Source organism: Ailuropoda melanoleuca, chromosome 9 (genome assembly GCF_002007445.2).
Source record: "Ailuropoda melanoleuca isolate Jingjing chromosome 9, ASM200744v2, whole genome shotgun sequence".
Classification (NCBI taxonomy): domain Eukaryota; kingdom Metazoa; phylum Chordata; class Mammalia; order Carnivora; family Ursidae; genus Ailuropoda; species Ailuropoda melanoleuca.
In genome coordinates, this window is record NC_048226.1 from 20,617,410 (window position 1) to 20,636,479 (window position 19,070).

Here is a 19,070-nt window from a genome sequence, read left to right on the forward strand (position 1 = left end):
TGGGACTACCTCCGCCTAGGAGATGGAGGGGCTGCTGGGCCCGGAACATGAGGCACGGGGGGCAGGAAACAGGCCTTCAGTGCAAGGCTCCGAGAGCTCACACACCCGGCCAGGCAGAAATCGGCAAGGCCTCAAACATGCCTGAGACCTTGGTTAGAGGACCCACCCGTTCTGAACTGAAATTTCCCCAAACTCAAGGAACTACATGAGGGAAAAGGAAATCTATAAATTCTTGATCCCGTATTAGCTCGGCTCTGTCATTTCGGGTGAGTCACAGCATTTACAAATTAGACGGCTGAAAACATTGCAGAGATGCTCTGAAAGAAGCCCCCGTTGGCAGTGAGGTCGCTCAGGGGCTGTCGTATGACAGCGCCACCAAAGATGAAAGCTGGGCCAAGGGGGGCCGAGCCTGGGTTCGCTCTCCTCAGAGGGAAAGCCCGGCGGGAAGAGGGAGGGGCCGCACCCCTGGACCTGCCCTTCTGGCCTGCACACCTGGGTCTGCTCAATAGAAGATCACTCCCGTCTGGGGGGTGAGGACCACTCACAGGTCACTGACTGGAGGAGAGCCACAGGTGTCAGAGGGTCTAACTGGGTGCAGGAGGAAGAGAGACAAAGACCGCAGGGAAACCCTCGACTGGCTCCAGGGTGCCAACCCCTGACTTCAGGGCTGGGGTGGCCAGCAACATCCAAAACACCTTTTATAAAGCACAGAACAAAGACAAGAAACACATATGTGGGTAAGTTCCCAATAAAAGATCCGAGATAGAAAGTACGAGAAATGACAGCAGTCGGCTGGGTGTTATGTAGCAAGGGGCAAAAGGGATTCAGTGATGTTTCACACTGCCAGGAGGAAGTGGGGGCAGAGAGCGGGCAGCCCCCGGGAGGCCCTTTCTCCCCTGGCCTCTGGCCTCTGGACCCTTGCCCTCCCAGAGCAGCCACGCTCCACCCAACCGTGCCAACTGCGATCACGGCCACACTGCAAACACACTCAGCGATGTGTGAACTCAGCCACGGGAAAATCGCTGGGAGGGGTTGCTCTCCCGCAGAGGAGGGAGCACCTAAACATGACCCTCTCCACACAACCTTAGACACCCCCAAGCCCCCACAGATGGGGAAGGAGACAGGAAATGCCCTGCATCCCAGGCCACCCCTACGTCCCCTCGCTGTGGCAATGTCTCTGCTACCCCTGCTGGCAGGACACTGTCCCCCCTAGGACAAGGCAGGCCTGGGTCTTATGCAAGAACAGGGGCACACGCTTGTGGAAGTAGAGCCAGGAAGATCTGAATAGTGCTCTGCTGTTTGTCAACTGCTTTCTCTTTCTGCATAAACAGATTTCCATTGCACTCATTTCACAGACCAGAAAGAGGGGAAACTGAGGCTCAAAGAGGCATGGGGGTCCCAGGGGGTGCCACAGTCACTGAAAGGATGAGTCAGGGCCCATCTCTGCCTCTGGCCCCACTGTCCTCTCTCTGCTCTCTCAGGGCCCCTATCTCCCCCCACAACTGCTCTCACCCATCTTCACCAGATCCCCTAACTTGCAACCTGTCCGGGCCCCTCTGTTTACCTTTAGCTCTCTTCAGGGTCCATCTGTCCATCCCTGGATGGCACAGCCCGGTGGGAGAACCCAGGGGCCCCATCCAGGGGCCCTGTGAACGCTGACCATTTCCAACCCACTCTCTGAGCCCCCTCTCTCCTCTGTGGGGGAGCTGAGCCCTGGAGAGGAACATGGAGAAATCAGGAGCCCAGCTGGTGCCTAATGCCTGGGCATTATGATCTTTCAACGGGAGCTGTCAGTGACTCCTGGGGGATAAGTTGGCCTCCTGCACAGAGCTGGCCGCTCACCATGTCCACACACGCTCTGGGCCCAGGCACTCCACTCCCAGCTCTGCAAGGATGCTTTTCCTACCAATGGGTTTGCGTCCTGGGGTGGGCAGGGGACCCACAACTCCCAGTAGAGCTGGTGTGGAAGGTCACAGGGCAGCAGACAGGAGACTGAGAACCCAACAGCTTCTACTCAAAACATCCTCCTCGAAAACTAAAATGTATAAGAGGGCTGGCAGAAAGGGAGCCAGGGAGCAAAGCCGGAGGAGCAAATAAAAGCAAAATGATCAAGCATCACATACAGCAGGAGGCTCCCAACACCTCCGACAGACCCACCCCTGCAGCTATTGGAGATGCCAGGATCACTGCAAATCAAATTCTGTATCTATTTTCAACCAGACTGAAACACTTCTCTGGAGGAAAAAATTTCCGGCGGGCCAAAAACCTTCATTCCTCTACAAGGAATCAAATCAGTAGGGAACAAGACAAAATCAGGACCTCGAAACCTCATCTGCACGCACGCTGTTTCTCGTTCAGGTTTGGGAATCGCCGTTCTGCCTTGTCCCATCACCTGGTTAGCGGAGACGGGCTCTGCAGCAATGACGAGTGGTTAAAGAACATGAACGAGCTCAGCCTCACACTAAGCGCAACAGAAATTAACAAGCCTCTTCTTCTCTTGGATAAGCAGGGATCCCTCACCAGGAACAAGCGTGCAAGGTGAGACCAGCTGAGTCTTGCTGTGCAGGCTGCCCCCTGGGCGGACTCCACATCTATCCTGAGCCAGACAGACTTCAGAGGCTAAGGAGAAGGCCCCCCTGTCTCCTCCATGTCTACTCCTATCCTCCAGCCGGAGCTCCACCCGACTAGGATCTGCACTGCAACCTTGAACTTCGGCCCCCGCTGGCCGCTGCCCCCACTGCTGACCCCTCTGGCACTAACCGCCCAGGCGGCCTCTGCCTGTGCCCAGAGGGGCTGATGCTCCAGCCCTCGGCTGTGCTGGCCCTAGAATTCCCCGGGGATGATTTAAAAGCCACTTCCTCGGACCCTGCGCTGCTGGTTCCAATTCCCCATTCCCATCCTGACTAGGAAGGTTAGACTTTACAAAACCAACGGGCAGAGCTGTACACCCTCTTCACGGTATAGCAGGCAGGTAGAGGAAGGCGTGGCTCGGAGCACAGCAGGGCCACAAGGCAACAGCAGGGGGTCCTCAGGGTTCACGCCTCTGTGCAGGGCTCTTGCCCTGCTGAAGGACACCTGTGATTTAAGGAAGTATCAACCACCTAAAAATTCAAAGAAATACGGTATAGGAGAACTGCGTCTCCCACTTCCAGTTCAGCCTGTGAGGGACAAACGGAAAATCCCTGCTTTTGTCTTTTATAAGAAAAATAATGGCTATTTCAAGTGTGCCAGGACCTGTGTGGGACCCAGGGCACTGCTATCCACTCAGTGCTCACCATGCCCTGGGAGGACCAAGCAGTCCTGCCATCACTTGATGAGCATACAGCTGGCCAGTTGTACAGAGTGGGTTCTGCCCAGACCTTCAGCTCCTATCCCGTTCAGAAGCCTGCCTCCCCTGCCAACTGCTTTTCTACGGACGCCCTGCAGAACCAACCACAGCAGGATCCAGGCAGCAGGGCAGGCAAAAGCCGAGCTCATGAGGCCCGTGAGTCCCCTCTGCCATATTCATCTTTGACTACCAGTGCCTAGTGCATGGTGGGCACCAGCCAATACTTGGGAAAGAGGAGGCAGAGAAAGGCAAGGCAGAAAGAAGGCAAGCAAACAGGCTGGCTGGTTTTGGAGCAGAGCAATGCCATAGGGCAGAGGCTTCTGGAAGGCGCAAGGACTGGGGGTACTGCCTCCAGAACAACCATCTCCACTCTCTATCTTGGCAACAAAACTTGCATTTTAAGCCGAACTGCACAGCCTCCCATTAAGCTAATTGGGGCCATGTAACTACTGTCTGGCCAAAAAGATGAAGAAATGCAACAGGGACTCCTAGGAAAGATCCTTAAAAGGCAGTTTACTCAGCTTGAAGGAGGGCCCCTTTTGCTCACCCTTCCTCCTTCTACTGCTTGGAACATAAACCTGATGGCTGGAGCTCCTGCAACCACCTTGGACCATAAGATACTTTACAGTAAAAGCCATATGTGAAGACAGTAGAGCAAAAAGGCATAAGAGTACATCATGCCCCCCCCCCATGAAGCTGCCCACCTATGGGCTTTTTTTAGGTGAGAGAAATGTTAACTTCTTCCTTGTTAAAGATACTATTACGTTGCCTTTTCTGCTTTATGCAGGCAAACTTAGCCCTAACTGTACAGGATAAAGCTGCTATTTCATAGAGCAGGTCTGGCAGGTCAGTGCACTTTGCTTAAACATTGTTTTTCTTTTTTCTAGCCTCACTCTCTGACAGTAAAGCTCTGCTCCAACAGCCCTGGGCAGCCAAGCAACCAGGTACAGCATGAACAGTCCTTCCAGAACTATGAAGATCTACGGCTCTGGGGGTGCCTCTGAGGATAAAGCACTGAGGTTGACAAGTGATGGCCCCGAGCACCCAGCAGTCCCAGAAATAAAAAGGCCCACAGCCAAGACAGAGCCCGCACAGGCGCCCGAGAAACCACACCCACCTGGGCCCCGGGGAGTTCACCAGTCAGCCTTCACTCTGCCTCCAACGGTTTCCCTGCTTTGTTATCTCACAAAAACTAGCACTTTAGCTGCCAGCCCTCGTGAACAAGGTCTGCACAGCAGGCAAGCACCTGTTTTGCACAATCAGAGCCAATTACTGATGCCCTGGTCCTTCCCTGTGAAAAGGTGTGCACAGCCGAGAGGGGCACCTGCCACCCCCACATCCATTCCCACATTCAGAATCACAAAGGGCAAGCTCCGTCCAGTCTCCCCCCTCCCCTGCTCAAAACCCTGCAATGGTCCCACTGCCCTAGGGCACAATCCAAGCTCCTTAGCTCTGTTCCCGAGGCTGCAGGGGTCTGGCCAGCTGCCCGGTCCACTCACCTCTGCCCCAGTCTCTTCCATCCAGAACTGTCTTTCCTTGAATTTGTGGACCAATAGTCAACAGCCCTGCACTCTGCACCTTGTCCCTGCACATGGGCAACTCTCTCTTCCTGGAAGCCATGCCCATCTCTCCTTCTCCTGGACCCATCATCTCCTGCCAGCCTCAGCAAATAATCGTATCGTCCTGGAAACTTCCCCAGTGCCCTTTGCTCCAGCCCACCATGGGCTGCCCCTCGTTGGGCTCCAGCATCATACCCCAGACTGTGGGCTCCTTGGGGGCAGGAACAGTGTCTGTTCTTATGCCCCCTTCCACACAGAGCCAAACTGGCACATGACACAGAGGACAGGGTGCACCGGAGAACGCGGCTCCAGGGGCTGACCACGCAGCCTGTCCAGCCCCATCACCAGCCGACTTCAGACCAGGAAGCTGTGCGCTCGCAGACTTGGCTTCCAACTAACAGTAAGATCCTAAGAGCTGGGGTTGCGTTCCGGGCTTGCACTCGCTTTAGCGACTGTCAACCAGCAGCCGCGGCCTCCGCTGGCACTCCGCACGGCTCTTTCAGGGGGCAGGATAATTGTTGGAAGGGCCTTCATTTTCATTGCCTTTGCAGGCGGGGAGAGACCTCGCTTTAACCCGCCTGGTACGGAGATTCAAAATTCGGAGGCTGGCCACGGAGGCTGTGGTCCCTTCTGCTGGCAAGACAGGACCAACGCCCTTCAGGGGGCCCTCCATCTCCGCCCCCAGAAAGCCTTGGTCATCCTGCCAAAGGCACCTGCAAGAAGCCAAGGCATGTCTTTTACTGTCCTGAGCGATAACGAGCATGTGGAAAAACTCTGGGGTCCCATCGTGGCCGCAACGGTAGGTGACGCGCAAAGAACACACCCTGGCCCAAAGACCCCAACATGGCGTGTGGGCACGCTTTCGTCATGACTGCGTGGTCCACCCACCGGTCTCACCTCACAGGCCCGCTCTCTGCCACCGAAGGGGCTTCCTGCTCTTACAACGGCCGGAGGCAGGGAGGCAGGGTCTCCCCACGCCCCTCCCTGCAAGCAGTGCAGCCTCCTGCCCAGATGCCATCACTGCTCATCCCCACGCCCTGCGAGGCTCACGGGGCTCCACATGCTGGACGACACCCCTGTGCCGTGGCCCAGCCCAGCCTGGGGCCACAAAGTTCCTAAGGGGCTGCAGAAACCCGTCCAGCTTATGTTTATGGGATCTCGGGGGAATGGTTTATTCACGTGCAGAGTAAAATCCTCTGTGCCAGGAAGTGCCATGAACAAGCATCGGCCAGAATCACTGTGAGCCAAGCCCAAAGCTCTCAGAGAAGAGGCCCCCGGGGCATGGAGACGCAGAGGTACCCACAGGTCCTGCCTGGGGCTCGCTTCTCCCTGACGGCCCCTGCCCCGCTGCTCTGTAGGATGGAGGAGGGAAGGGGGCATTCAGGGACCATCCCAGGAGTGACTCCTGGAAGTCAACAAGGACAAGGACAAAGCCCCACTGGGTGGCCGCAAAGGCCCCTTGGGACACTCCCCCCTTGGTCAGTAGCCCCCAGCACGCTGGTCAAGGGAGCAGCTCCCTCTCATGACTGCCCCGTGACCAGCAAGCACCCACAACCTGTGCATGAGCAGGGGAGAGACCCTCTGAGCTCCTCCTGGACGTCCTCTGGGGAGGGCCATCCTCAGATTTCCATCCCCCTACCATGGGTCAGCTATTCCCCATGCACACGACCCCCGGGGTGCAAGAGCCAGTAACCCTGCGCTGTGCTCTGTGCAGGCTACCACCAGGCCCACGTGGGAGCTCCAGGGTTTGGAGACGGTCGAGGTGAACCTGATGCCAGCACCACCTCTGAAGCCTGGCCTCACACACTGCCTCAGAGTTTTAAGGGTCTGCCTCACCCTTTTACCCCTTCTGCTCTCCACACCCTAGTTGCTCCCCTGCCTTCCCACAGATGCCTCCCCAGAGGCAGAGACACTGACTGGCCAAGAGCCACGGTGACAGTATAGCCTTTGCTTCCTGGAACCTGACAGCACCAAATTGGAGGAGTTCAGCTGGATTCGGTGGATGCTGTGTTTAAAGGGGCTTCAGCAGCAGCCTTGCCCAAAGCCAGAGGACTGGGGTGGGAGTCACCTGTCCCCCTGCTGCAGAAGCTGTCCTGGGCACCCTCTCCATCGGGGCTGAGGCTCACCCACCGGGACCTTTCTTTCCTCAAACATCTGTGCATTTTAATGTAACTTCCCAAAATATTACTCTGCAATTATTTCCAGAGACTTAAATGGGATCCCCAAATACATACAATTAAGACTAAAATTGTAATTTTAAATTAACTGCTGTTTGAATAAACATAAAGCTTTCCCATCTCCAAGCCAAATGCAGACAACAACATCCCAATTAACCCTTAGACGCCACCCAACTCCTGGAAACAACCCCTCTGGAACCCTCATAGAGCCAAGCCGCTCCTGAACCGGTGAAGCCCCCTCCACAAATTCTAGAAACAGTCATTCTTTCAGTTTGTAAAATGACAGCGTGTCTCTAGCCCCCTACTAAAGGAGCAGCACCGCCCTACTGAAAGTGTGGCAATGGCCTGAACCCAAGGCTGTAACACCAGGTCTCCACAGGCAGAGGACAAGGACACAAGACCACTCCTCGTCAAGCCTGCATTACTGGGTGGAGGAAGGAGACCCCCTCTGATTCACAGTGCCCTTTAGCTCTCTGTCCTCACTGTAACCTCCCATTTGCGGCCCCCCCCTCAAAAGTCCAGGAGTTCCAAAGTGACCGACTTGGGGCTGTCTGTCCTGGGAGGCTACCAGCTGTGGGAGATCAGCTGTGGCAGAGGCAGGAGCATGGCCACATCCACCATTGACAGAGGCCCCCTCACCACATCCCCAAGCCAGTCTCCCCAGTGTTCTGACCTAAGGAGACCAGAAGAAAGGCGGTTGGGCGGGGGGGAGCTTTTATTGGAGGGCTATGCCTTGTCAGGAGGGGCAAGTGGCTCTGTCAACCTCTGGAGGAGGGCTTCTAGACCCCTGGGATGACGGCCCTGCATCCCCAGCATCTGGGGGGCTGGCTCATAGGTCTTACGAAAATCCACAGGCAGGAGGCCATGGCCAGAGCTGTCCCGGCCAAGGGAGGAAGAGCTGCTACCCCAGGGAGAACAGCCTGCTGCCCACGGGTGTGGGACACGGCCAGCCCAGGAGGGCCGCCCAAGGAGCCAGGGGTGGGGGGCACGAATGCAAGGGGCAAGTGGAGCAGTCGCAGGCTTCATGGGCATGAGTCACAAGCTCCCAGCAGGAGCAGCTTGGAGAAACGACACAAGTGCCCCTCAAGAGGACAGCTCAGAGCTCACCATCTCCTGGGGCCCAAACATGCCCAACAGCCCCTGTTAGGTCAGACTGGCCACATACTCCATCCCTCCAGGCCCAACCCTGACTAGCAGTGACAGAGGCGAGAGCAGAGAGCAGAGGACACACACACACACACAGAGTCCTCCTTCTGCTGTAGGCTTATGAGACAGGTCAGGCTCCAGCCCCATGGGAGAAGCTCTAGGAGATTCCATGAGTCCTCATTTTATGATTGAAATAAGATTCCTGGAACTGAAAGTGACCAGACGAACATTTTATTGCCTTAGAACAACACAAAGCTCTAGGACTGCCCTGCATGTTCAATGGGGCAGGTTCGGAGAGACAGTGGTGGTGAAAATAAAGCTATGTCTCGCTCGTGTCTTACACAACGCAGGGTAGGTATAGTGGCATCAGGCTCTGATGTCGCAGGTGGACACCAGCATGACCACACATTAGGTAGGAGACTTGACATACTCTTCTCCAATAAAACTCCCCCAGCGTCCTCCAGCTGCAAAACTCCACAACAGCTGTATGCCTTTGCACTTTGTTTGAAGTGTTTGGCCCAAACCCCATACCACAGGAAAAGTGGCCTCCTCTGTCCCTATGTGGGGAGGGATGCCCAGGTCTGCCACGGGCACAGACACTGCCCGCCCGGCAGCGTGGTGGTTGGCCATACTGGCTTGGCAACAGCCTGGAGCAACCTCACAAGCTTCTAAGGGCAGAAAACTTGGCCTTCTTTTGGAAACATCCCCGACAGAGGCAGAGGCCACAATGCATCACTGCCAATCCATTAACACCCTGTATCCCAGGGGACCGAGGCCTCAGAGAGGTGGAGGGACAGGGCCTTAGGGCCTCTGAACTGTTAAAAAGAAACCACAGGCCCAAAATGGCCTCACTTAGGCCAAACCACCGAACAGGGGCTTAATATCTAACCTAATTGCAGTTTCCACCTCCCCCAGGAATGCGAGTCTGACCCAGTCCCTGAGGAATGTTCTGATCAGCCTGAGTGAAGTAAGCTGTCACTGGGCTGTCACTGGGCCCTTTCCATCCCCCAGAAGAAAATAAGGTCATCTGCATGATAAGGCCTCCCTACTCTTCCTCTTCTGGGAAGGTGACCAGGCTGGAGATAATCCCTTCTTTTCTTTCTTTTCTTTTGCTAATAACTTCCTTGCCCCGCCCTCCTTCCTTATAAAAACCTTGAATTTTGTACCACTCCTCAGAGCTTCCCTCTACTTGCTGAATGGGATTCTTGCTGCCAGATTCAAGAATCATTTCATGAAAACAATCAGATTTTCTAATGTACTCAGCTGGATTTTCGTTCTTTAAAGGTACCAACTTGGCCACTTCCACCCTTCTCCTAACTTCCTTGTATACAGAAGTCAGTGGCCAGTATTATCCTTTCAGTAAACTAACTTTACTGTGAAAGCCTCAACTGGGGGCACAGCAACCTGATCTTCAGTGAGTGGGTGGCAGAGCCACACTTCCTCTACAAGAACTGTGGTCTTCACGAATACATATTTCCCCCCTCCCCGATGGAATTAGGAAAACAATATTTCTTACATCCGTCATGAGGAGCAGAACAGATGGCGATGGTTTAAAAATCTGTTCATAAGAACTGATGCTGGCTGCCGGATCATCAGCGAGATGCGGAGCACGGGGGCAATTTTGTTTCCCTTGATGTGCAGAAGGCCCATGATTGCGATCCCAAAATCAAAGTACTGGGAATGTCTGTCGGGAAAGGGTGGGGTGCAAGATTCACCCACAGCAAGAGGGCAAAACAGCCGGCCATTTAGAAGTGACCAGAGAAAAGCCACGTGCTTCTGTGCTGGCTGGCCCAATCCTGCTGCCCAGGGAGCCCTGCTCCCAGCGCCACCATGAGCACTGTTGAGAAGACAAACCATCAGCACTGGGAGAGGCAAACAATGTCCTCGTGCATTTCAAATGTAACACTGGGCTTCGTCCTCTGTCCGGTGAGGACACCTGGACACCTCCTCTATGCAGTCTCATGCGTTTGTGCTTCAAATCTACCAAAACCGCAGTGCACAAGAGGAAATGTACAAATGAACAGCCACCCATGACCAGGTGGCTTGGTGTCACAATTTATCACTTTTATTCATTCAGAATGTGCCAGGCACTCCTCTAGGTGTGGGGATAAGGGGGAACAGACAGACGAAGTTCTGGGTTTTATGTTCTAATGAGGAAGACAGGCCAAAAATGAGTGAACTATCAAATAAAGTACATAATTCCAGGTGGTGACAAGAGTCATAAGGAAAATAGAAGCTGGGAAAGGGCTGGGTTTCAGCTCCAACATGTAAAGAGCTTGGAAGTTATCACCCGCATCCTTACAGTAAGAAAAGAGCTGGACAAACTGAACACCAGTGACTTTTCCTGGACCCATCAGTGAAGAGAGTTTGCAGGCTGCCCCCTGAAATCTGAAGGACCTTAAGAAACATCTCTTGGCTCTGACAGAGGGAGGAGGACATAAATATGGTGAAACACACCCAGAACCTTCTCCATAACAAAGGTCTGCTGTCTAGGGAGAAGACTTAGCCAGAACCTGGTCTCAGAGCACCATGGAAGGGCGGCTGCTCCTGGCAACCCTCTGGCCTCCCTGACTCACCTGAGGGGGCTGGAAGAGCAAAGTGAGAAGAAACTCTGGGGGAGGTCAAAGCCCAGAAGCGCAGGCCCACCTAAAGATGGAGACTTTTTTTTTTAAATTTGTTTATTTGACAGAGAGAGAGACAGCCAGCAAGAGAGGGAACACAGGCAGAGGGAGTGGGAGAGGAAGAAGCAGGCTCTTAGCAGAGGAGCCCGACGTGGGGCTCGATCCCAGGACTCTGGGATCATGCCTTGAGCCGAAGGCAGATGCTTAATGACTGAGCCACCCAGGCGCCCCATGGAGACTTCATCCTAGGACTACAGAATGCTCTCCCTCCCCTACACCTCTCCACCACACGACAAGGCTCCAGTAAGACACCAGTGGGTGACGGTTCAAAGAGCTGTGGATTCTCTTTCCAGGAGTGTCAAGGGAAGGCCAAAGTTGAGGGTGGGGAGAAAAAACCAAGGAGGATTTTGATGCTTCCAGCACCTACAGCTAAAGGAGACATAACATTACAGCCCGGATTTACATAAACCCTCACATGAAAGGCTTATGACCTCACTTCTTGTTTTCCAACAGAATATGTCTGGCTTTCAACAAATTATAAGGCATGTTGAAGACAAAATAAATAACAAATTAGTAAATAAAGATAAAAACATAGATGTCCACATTTAAAACAGATAAAGCAAGCACTGTAACCAGATTCAGATATAACACAGATTTTTAGAATTATAACACTGGGAAATTAAAATAACTATGATTAAAATGTTAAGGGTTCTAATGGGAAAAAATAGACAACAGGGAAGAACATACTGTAATGTAAACAGAGGGATGGAAAGTCTAAGAAGCAAAAAGAGATGCTAGATTATTATTAATTTTTTTTTTTTTTTTTGTCAAGGGGGAGAGAGAGGAGAAGAGGGAGAGGGAGAGAGAGAACCTTAAGCAGGTCCCATGCCCAGTGCACAGCCCAAAGCGGAACTTGATCTCCCAACCCTGAGATCATGACCTGAGCCCAAATCAAGAGCTGGACACTTAACCAACTGAGCCACCCAGGCCACCCCAATGCTAGAAATTTTTTTTTTAAAAAAAGAACCCATATTGGCGCCTGGGTGGCTCAGTCACTTCAGCGTCCAACTCTTGATTTCGGCTCAGGTCATGATCTCAGTGTCCTGAGACGGAGTCCTGCATCAGGCTCCACACTCAGCTGGGAGTCTACTTGGCCCTCTCCCTCTACTCCTCCCTGTACTCTCTCTCTCTCTCTCTGGAATAAATAAATAAAATCTTTTAAAAAAGAACCTGTAATAGAAATGAAGAATGCCCTTGAAAATGAATACTCATCAGTAGATTCAAGATGGCTGAGGAGCAAATCAGTGAGCTTAAAGACAGGTCACTAGAAACTTTCCCAACTGAAATGCAAAGAGGAAAAAAAGAATGGGGGCTGGGGGTAGCATCCAAGAACTGTGGAACAATATCGAGATATAACGTACGTGTAACTAGCATATCAAAAGGAGTCAAAAGAAATAATGGAGAAGGAAAAATATTTGCAGTAATAATGGCCAAAATTTTTCCAAAATTAATAACAGCAAACTACAGATCCAGGAGGCTCAAAAAACACCAAACAATAAATACTGGGGGAAAAAAAAGAACAAAAACCAAAACAAAACCAAAAAATACCTACACAAACTGCAAAAAACCAAAGAGAAAGAGAAAATTATGAAAGAAGCCAGAAGGAAGTGGGGAAACATTTTATCTAGAGAGGAACAAAGAAAAGAGTAACAGCAGACTTCTCATGAAACCACATTAGAGTAGATAAAAACACCAGACCCAACTATATGCTGTATACAAGAAACCCATTTTAAATATAACCACTCTGCTAGGTTAAAAGTAAAGAAACAGAGAAAGATATACCATGCTAATGCCAATCAAAAGAAAATTAGGAGTACTGATATTAATTTCAGACACAGCATACTTCAGAACAAGGGAAATCATCATGGATAGAGGGGGGCAATTACATAATGATATATAATTCTATTCAATTCTTCAGGGATATATTACAATTCTTAAATAAAATAAGATAATAACAGAGAGGGAGGCAAACCATAAGAGACTCAAGTTTAGAGAACAAACTGAGGGTTGATGGAGGGAAGGTAGGTGGGGGGATGGGCTAAATGGGTGATGAGTATTAGGGAGGGCATTTATTGTGATGAGCACTGGGTGTTATACATAAGTGATGAATCACTAAATTCTACTCTTAAAACCAATACTACCCTATATGTTAACTAATCTGAATTTAAATTTTAAAAAGGAGATATTGCAATCCTGAACGGCTACGCACCTAACAACAGAGTATTAAAATATATGAGGCAAAAACTGATAGAATTGAAAAGAGAGACAAATCCACTATTATAATTGGAGACTTCACCATCCTCTGTCAGTAACTGACATAACAAGCAGGCAGAAAATCAACAAGGATAGTTCACTTGAACAGCACTATCAATCAACTGCATCTAATTGACATTTATAGAATATTCTAACAACAGCAAAATACACATTCTTCTCAAGCTTGCATGGAACATTCACCCAAGAGTCTTAGTCCATTGGGCTGCTGTAACAAAATACCGTAGACTAGGAGGCTTATAAACAACAGTCTTTTATTCCTCCCAGTTCTAGGAGCTTAAAGTGCAAGATCAGAGAGCCAGCATGGTCACGGGCAGGTCACCTTCTGGGACTCAAACTTCTCAGTGTATCCTCATATGGCAGAGCTCCGTGAGGCCTCTTTTATAAGGGTACTAACACCATCTTGAAGGCTCTGTCTAATCACCTCCCAAAGGTCTCATTTCCCTGTACCATCACTTTGGGAGGCAGGACTTCAACAAAGGAATTTGAAGGGGGCTGGGGGGTGGGGTGGATACAAACATTATGATCACAGCACTGAAACAGACCACATGGGGGGCCATAAAACACACCTAAATAAGTTTTTTTTAAAAAAACAGAAATCATAGAAAGTATTTTCTTAGACTAGAATAGAATTAAACCAAAAATCAATTAACAGGAGATAGATGAAATCACAAATACCCCAAATATAACAACACAATTCTAAATAACACATAGGTCAATGAGGAAATATCAACAAAATTTAAAAATTTTTTTGAACTAGGGGCACCTGGGTGGCTCAGTCATTAAGTGCCTGCCTTCGGCTCAGGTCATGATCCCAGGGTCCTGGGATTGAGTCCCGCATCAGGCTCCCTGCTCAGTGAGGAGTCTGCTTCTCCCTCCCCCACTCTCCCTGCTTGGGTTCCCTCTCTTGCTGTGTCTCTCTCTGTCAAATAAATAAAATCTTTAAAAAAAGAATGTTTTTTTGAACTAAATGAAAATATCATTGGTCAAAAATTGTAGAATGTAGCAAAAGTAGTGTTTAGAGAAAGATGTATTGCATTAAATGTATATGTCAGAAAAGAAGATCTAAAATCAATAAGCTAAGCTTCTACCTTAGGAAACAAGATGAAGAACAGCTTTAAGCGTAAATTAAGCACAAGAAATACAGTAAAAGAGCATAAATCAATGAAATTGAAAATAGGAAAGTGAAGGGAAAAAATCAACACACCAAAAATCTAGGTTTTTTTGACCAAGCTCACCAAAAAAAAGGAGAGATGACACAAATTACTAATACCAGAAATGAAAGAAATACTGATCCCACAGATATTAAAGGGACATAATGAAAGAATACTACAAAGAACTCTATGCCCCCAAATTTGATAATTTAGACAAAATGTACCAATTTCTTAAAAGATATACACTACCAAACTGAAACAAGGAGAAAGGCAAACTGAACAGTTATCTGTATTAAAGAAATTAAATCAATAATTAATAATCTTCCCCCAAAAATCACCAGGCCCACATGACTTCTCTAATGAATTCTATCAAATGTTTAAGGAAGGTAGAATACTAATTCTCTACAATCTATTTCAGAAATTAGAAAAGGAAGGAATGGGGTGCCTGGGTGGCTCAGTCGGTTAAGTGCCCAACTCTGTTTTGGCTCAGGTCACGATCTCAGTGTTGTAAGATCAAGCCCTGCATCAGGCTCTTTGGTCTGCAGGGAGTCTGCTTAAGATTCTCTCCCTGTGCCCCCCACCCCCCAGTTTGCATGCACACGTGTGTTCACTCACTCACTCTCTCTCTCTCAAAAAAAAAAAATAAAAGGAAAAATAAAAGGAAGGAATACTTCCTAACTTATTTTATGAAGCCAGTACGACCCTACTATCAAACCAGATAATTACAAGAAAACTAAAGACCAGTATCTCTCATGAACACCTTTAAGAATCCTCAACAAAATATTAGCAAATAGAATACAACGATCTNCCATCAATCTCTGAGAAGAATTATATACCACAACCAAGTGACATGTCTTCCAGGGATGTAATGTTGGTTCAACATAAGAAAAGCAATTAATGTAAGCCATCACACACAGACTAAAGAAGAAAAAATACATGATCTTATTAATTGATGCAGAGAAAGCATTTGACAAAATCCAACAGCAATTCTTGATTTAAAAAAAAAACACACAAAATTAATAATAGAGGAGAATATCCTTAGCTTGACAAAGGGAAATGCAAATCAAAACAACCATAAGATACCACTTCATACCCATACGGTTGGCCATAACTTTAAAAAAAAAAAAAAAGAAAGAAAGAAAGAAAGAAAGAAAGAAAGAAAGAAAGAAAGAGAAGAACAAATATTGGTAAGCATGAGGGAAACCGGAACCCTCAACCACCGTTGGTGAGAATGTAAAATAATACAGTAGCTGTGGAAAACACTTTGGTGGTTCCTCAGAAATTACCATATGATCCAGCAATTCCAGTCCTAGGTATATACACAGAAGAACTGAAACACGTATTCAAACAAATAACCTGTACGCATGCATTCAAAACAGCATTCTTCACGATAGCCAAAAGGTTGGAACAACCCAAATGTCCATCGACAGATGAATGGATAAACACAATGTGGTACAGAAATATACGATGGAACAGTACTCAGTCGTAAAAAGGGATGAAGTTCTGAGACCCGCTACAACTTGGATGAACTTCATAAACCTTATGCCAAATCAAGGGCCATTTGGGCTGCTATAACAAAATACCCAGACTATGTGGCTTATAAACTACATTTATTTTGCACGGTTCTACAGGCCGTGACACAAAAGATCACATACTGTATGATTTCTAATTTTGTAGGAAACATCCATTATAGGTAAATCCATAGAGACTGAAAGCAGAGTGATGACTGTCGGGGGGATGGGTGATGGGGAATGGGGAGAGACGGCTTAATGAGCCGAGCGTCTCCTTCTGGGATGATGAAATTGACCTGGAACGAGGTAGAACTATAATGGATACACAACACGGAGAAGGCATTAAATGTTACTAAATTATCCACTTTAAGATGGTTAATGATTAATTCCATGCTATGGGAATTTTACCTCAATTTTTAAAAAATGCAGATAACATCATATTTAAATGGTAAGAAACTGGAGACTCTCCCCCTGAGATTGAGACCAAGGCACAGAGAGAGAGAAACAATATCCAAATGCTGGGGAGGGGGGCACTCAGCATGATGACAGAACATCACGTGTTGGATTTGTCAACACTGGGTGTTGGCGACCTGGACAAGAATTCTCGGTGGGATGACAGGGTGGGAAGCCAACCAGAGTAAACTGAAGAGTGACCAGGCTGATTTCTGGTTTTTAGGAAACAGGGTTACAACCTTTCTGCATCTTCTCTTGAAATTGCTCAAAAACAAACGGAGAACAGGAAATGGAAATAAACATTATGCCTGCTAATTAGAAACCAAATTTTCTCAGATCTAGAAGATGTTTGTTACTATCTCCTGATCTAGTCTACCCTGACCAATACACATTTTTAAGGATTTAACCCAAAATTATGAAATAACTATATTGGTTAAATAGAGCAGTCCTACAGAATGAAAACTAAGAGTTAAAATCATCTTCACCACAACAGGAAGTCCAGACATAACAGCACATACATAATCTTTACAAAGAGGGAGGTAAGTCCCAGGAGAAACAGCTAAAAGCTGGAAGTGGAGATCTACGGGGAGCAGGATAGGGCAGGAGTTGCACGGGGACAGTAGGGCGGAAGCCAAGCGTCTGTCATTTTCTTCATAAATCTTACAGAACTCTTAACTTCTCAAAATATGTATATATATATTATATTGATAAAATAAAAATAGTATTTGAAAAAGTGAACAAAGGGCTGTGAAGGGGGCTGAGGGCAGGTGGTGTATGTCATGTCTCAGCCAGAAAGCACCTGGCCAAGAATGCTGTGTAAGCATGCCTGTGCACAGGACTGCGTCCTAGCTGCCTCAGTTTCCCCAGCACCCAGGACAGGGCCTGGCACAGCAACAGAGGTATCCTGCTAGGAAAAGGGCTTGTGTGGGATGATCACATGGCTGCTGACGATGCCCCCACCCCTGGGCAGGAGAGGCTGGGCTGCTCCACTGACCAGACCCCACAAGCAGTGGGAAGATGGGCCCTGCCCTAGAAGGAGACTTGCTATGGGTTGAATTATGGCCCCCAAGATAACATTCAAGTCCTAACCCTCAGTACCTGTGCTTGTGACTCTATTTGCAAACAAGATCTCTGCAGATGATCACATGAAGGTGAGGTCACTGGAGTGGGCCCTAATCCAATATGACTGGAGCCCTTATAAAAAGTGGAAATTTGGATTCAGAGACAGAGACAGAGATAGGCCTCCACAAGCAGGCCACGTGGAGGTTAGAATTACGGTGCCACAAGCCGAGGAACGCCAGAGACTGTCAGCAAACCACTACCAGCTAAAGAGAGGCCGGGAACCAAACCCCCTCACAGTCGCCAGAAGGAGCTATTCCGCCAACACCTCGATCTTGGACTTCCAGCCTCCAGAACTGTGAGAGAATAAGCCTCTGTTGTTTAAGACCCCCAGTCTGTGGTACTTGGTCACGGCAGCCCTGGGAAGCTAATATAGGCCTGGGGACACTCACTCTCTAGCAGGTGACACACCCTCAGACGCAGCCTTGTCTGATGCCTCGGTCACAGCCTGGGTGCCCTGCACAATTCACTTGGCAGGGGAAGGGGGGGACTTTCCATAGTGGTACCCAAACCTCAGGCTGCCTTGCCCTACCTGCTGACCCTGGGGAGGGCCCTGCCCGTAAGAGCAGCACCTCAGGCCGGCCACCTGGGTCTGGAGTGCAGAACAACTCAGGAATTGTTATTGCTAGGTCAGCTGGGGAGACCCTGCCCACATCCTGGGGCTCTGACGGCTGCACTCCCAGGGAGAGGCACTCCCCTGGATGCCCCTGGCCCCTCCAACAGGAAGGGAGGGCCTAAGGAGGCAGCACAGTGCCACTCAGAACACCAGGGCAGCAGAAAGGGACCTGGCGGGTCTGACGGGGAGATGGACAGCGTCATAGGAAACCCAGTCTACTGTGCAGCCATCTGTCCTCTAGGGATGTCCCGCAGTCCTTCACGTCTTTTTTCACAAAATGAAGGTAAATTTATGGGGCGCCTGGGTGTCAGTTGGTTAAGCATCTGCCTGTGGCTCAGGTCATGATCCGAGGGTCCTGGGATTGAGGGTCCTGGGATCGAGCCCCGCATCAGGCTCCCTGCTCAGCGGGGAGTCTGCTTCTCCCTCTCCCTCTGTTGCTCCCCCTGCTTCTGCTCTCTTGCTTGCACTCTCCCTCTCAAATAAATAAATAAAACTTTTAAAAAGGATTTAAAAAAAATGAAGGTAAATTTGAAAGAATAGTTAAACAATGAAAAGTTTTAGTGTAGCTGCATTTAAGCTTTTGTTAGAGAGAGGAGGGGGCAATGGGACGCATCGCTGTTCTCCCAGCTCCCATTTAGCACAAGAGTCCAGGTGTCTATGCCAATGGCACATGGGGCACAGCATAGAGATGACAACCACAGGTCCTACTCACTCGGAGTCGCCAGGCCCCAGAGGACTCTCAGCCATCCGCAGGATGGTCCTGGCCTCGGAGGCTGGTGTGCCCACACGGGATTCAGCAATGCTTAAATCTTCCGGAGACTGAAACGAAAGAGAGTACAAACAGGGTGTCAATGGACTGCAGGCAAGTCGCTCATTTATGAACATGCGGGCGTTCTATCCGAGCAACAGACCCCACGTTAAAAAAAGAGAGGCTAAAAGCTCCCTGCACCGAAACGTTAAAAGGGTCTCAGAACTGCGGGATCAGAACTCTGGCATTCTGCAGAACAGCCGAACATTCTCAAAATCAGAGAGTTACAAGTAGATCATGAGTCTTT

At 49.4% G+C, this 19,070-nt stretch overlaps 1 protein-coding gene across 1 annotated transcript in view; it reads right to left on the reverse strand.

Moving 5' to 3' along the window:
- The window catches only part of APBA2 (amyloid beta precursor protein binding family A member 2), a 218,292-nt gene extending 199,458 nt beyond the window's left edge, over positions 1-18,834 (reverse strand). Inside the window, exon 1 of the mRNA XM_034667971.1 lies at positions 18,728-18,834. The gene's annotated coding sequence lies outside the window, so the exon portion shown is untranslated. The remainder of the gene's footprint in view (positions 1-18,727) is intronic.
- Positions 18,835-19,070: the final 236 nt, after the last annotated feature.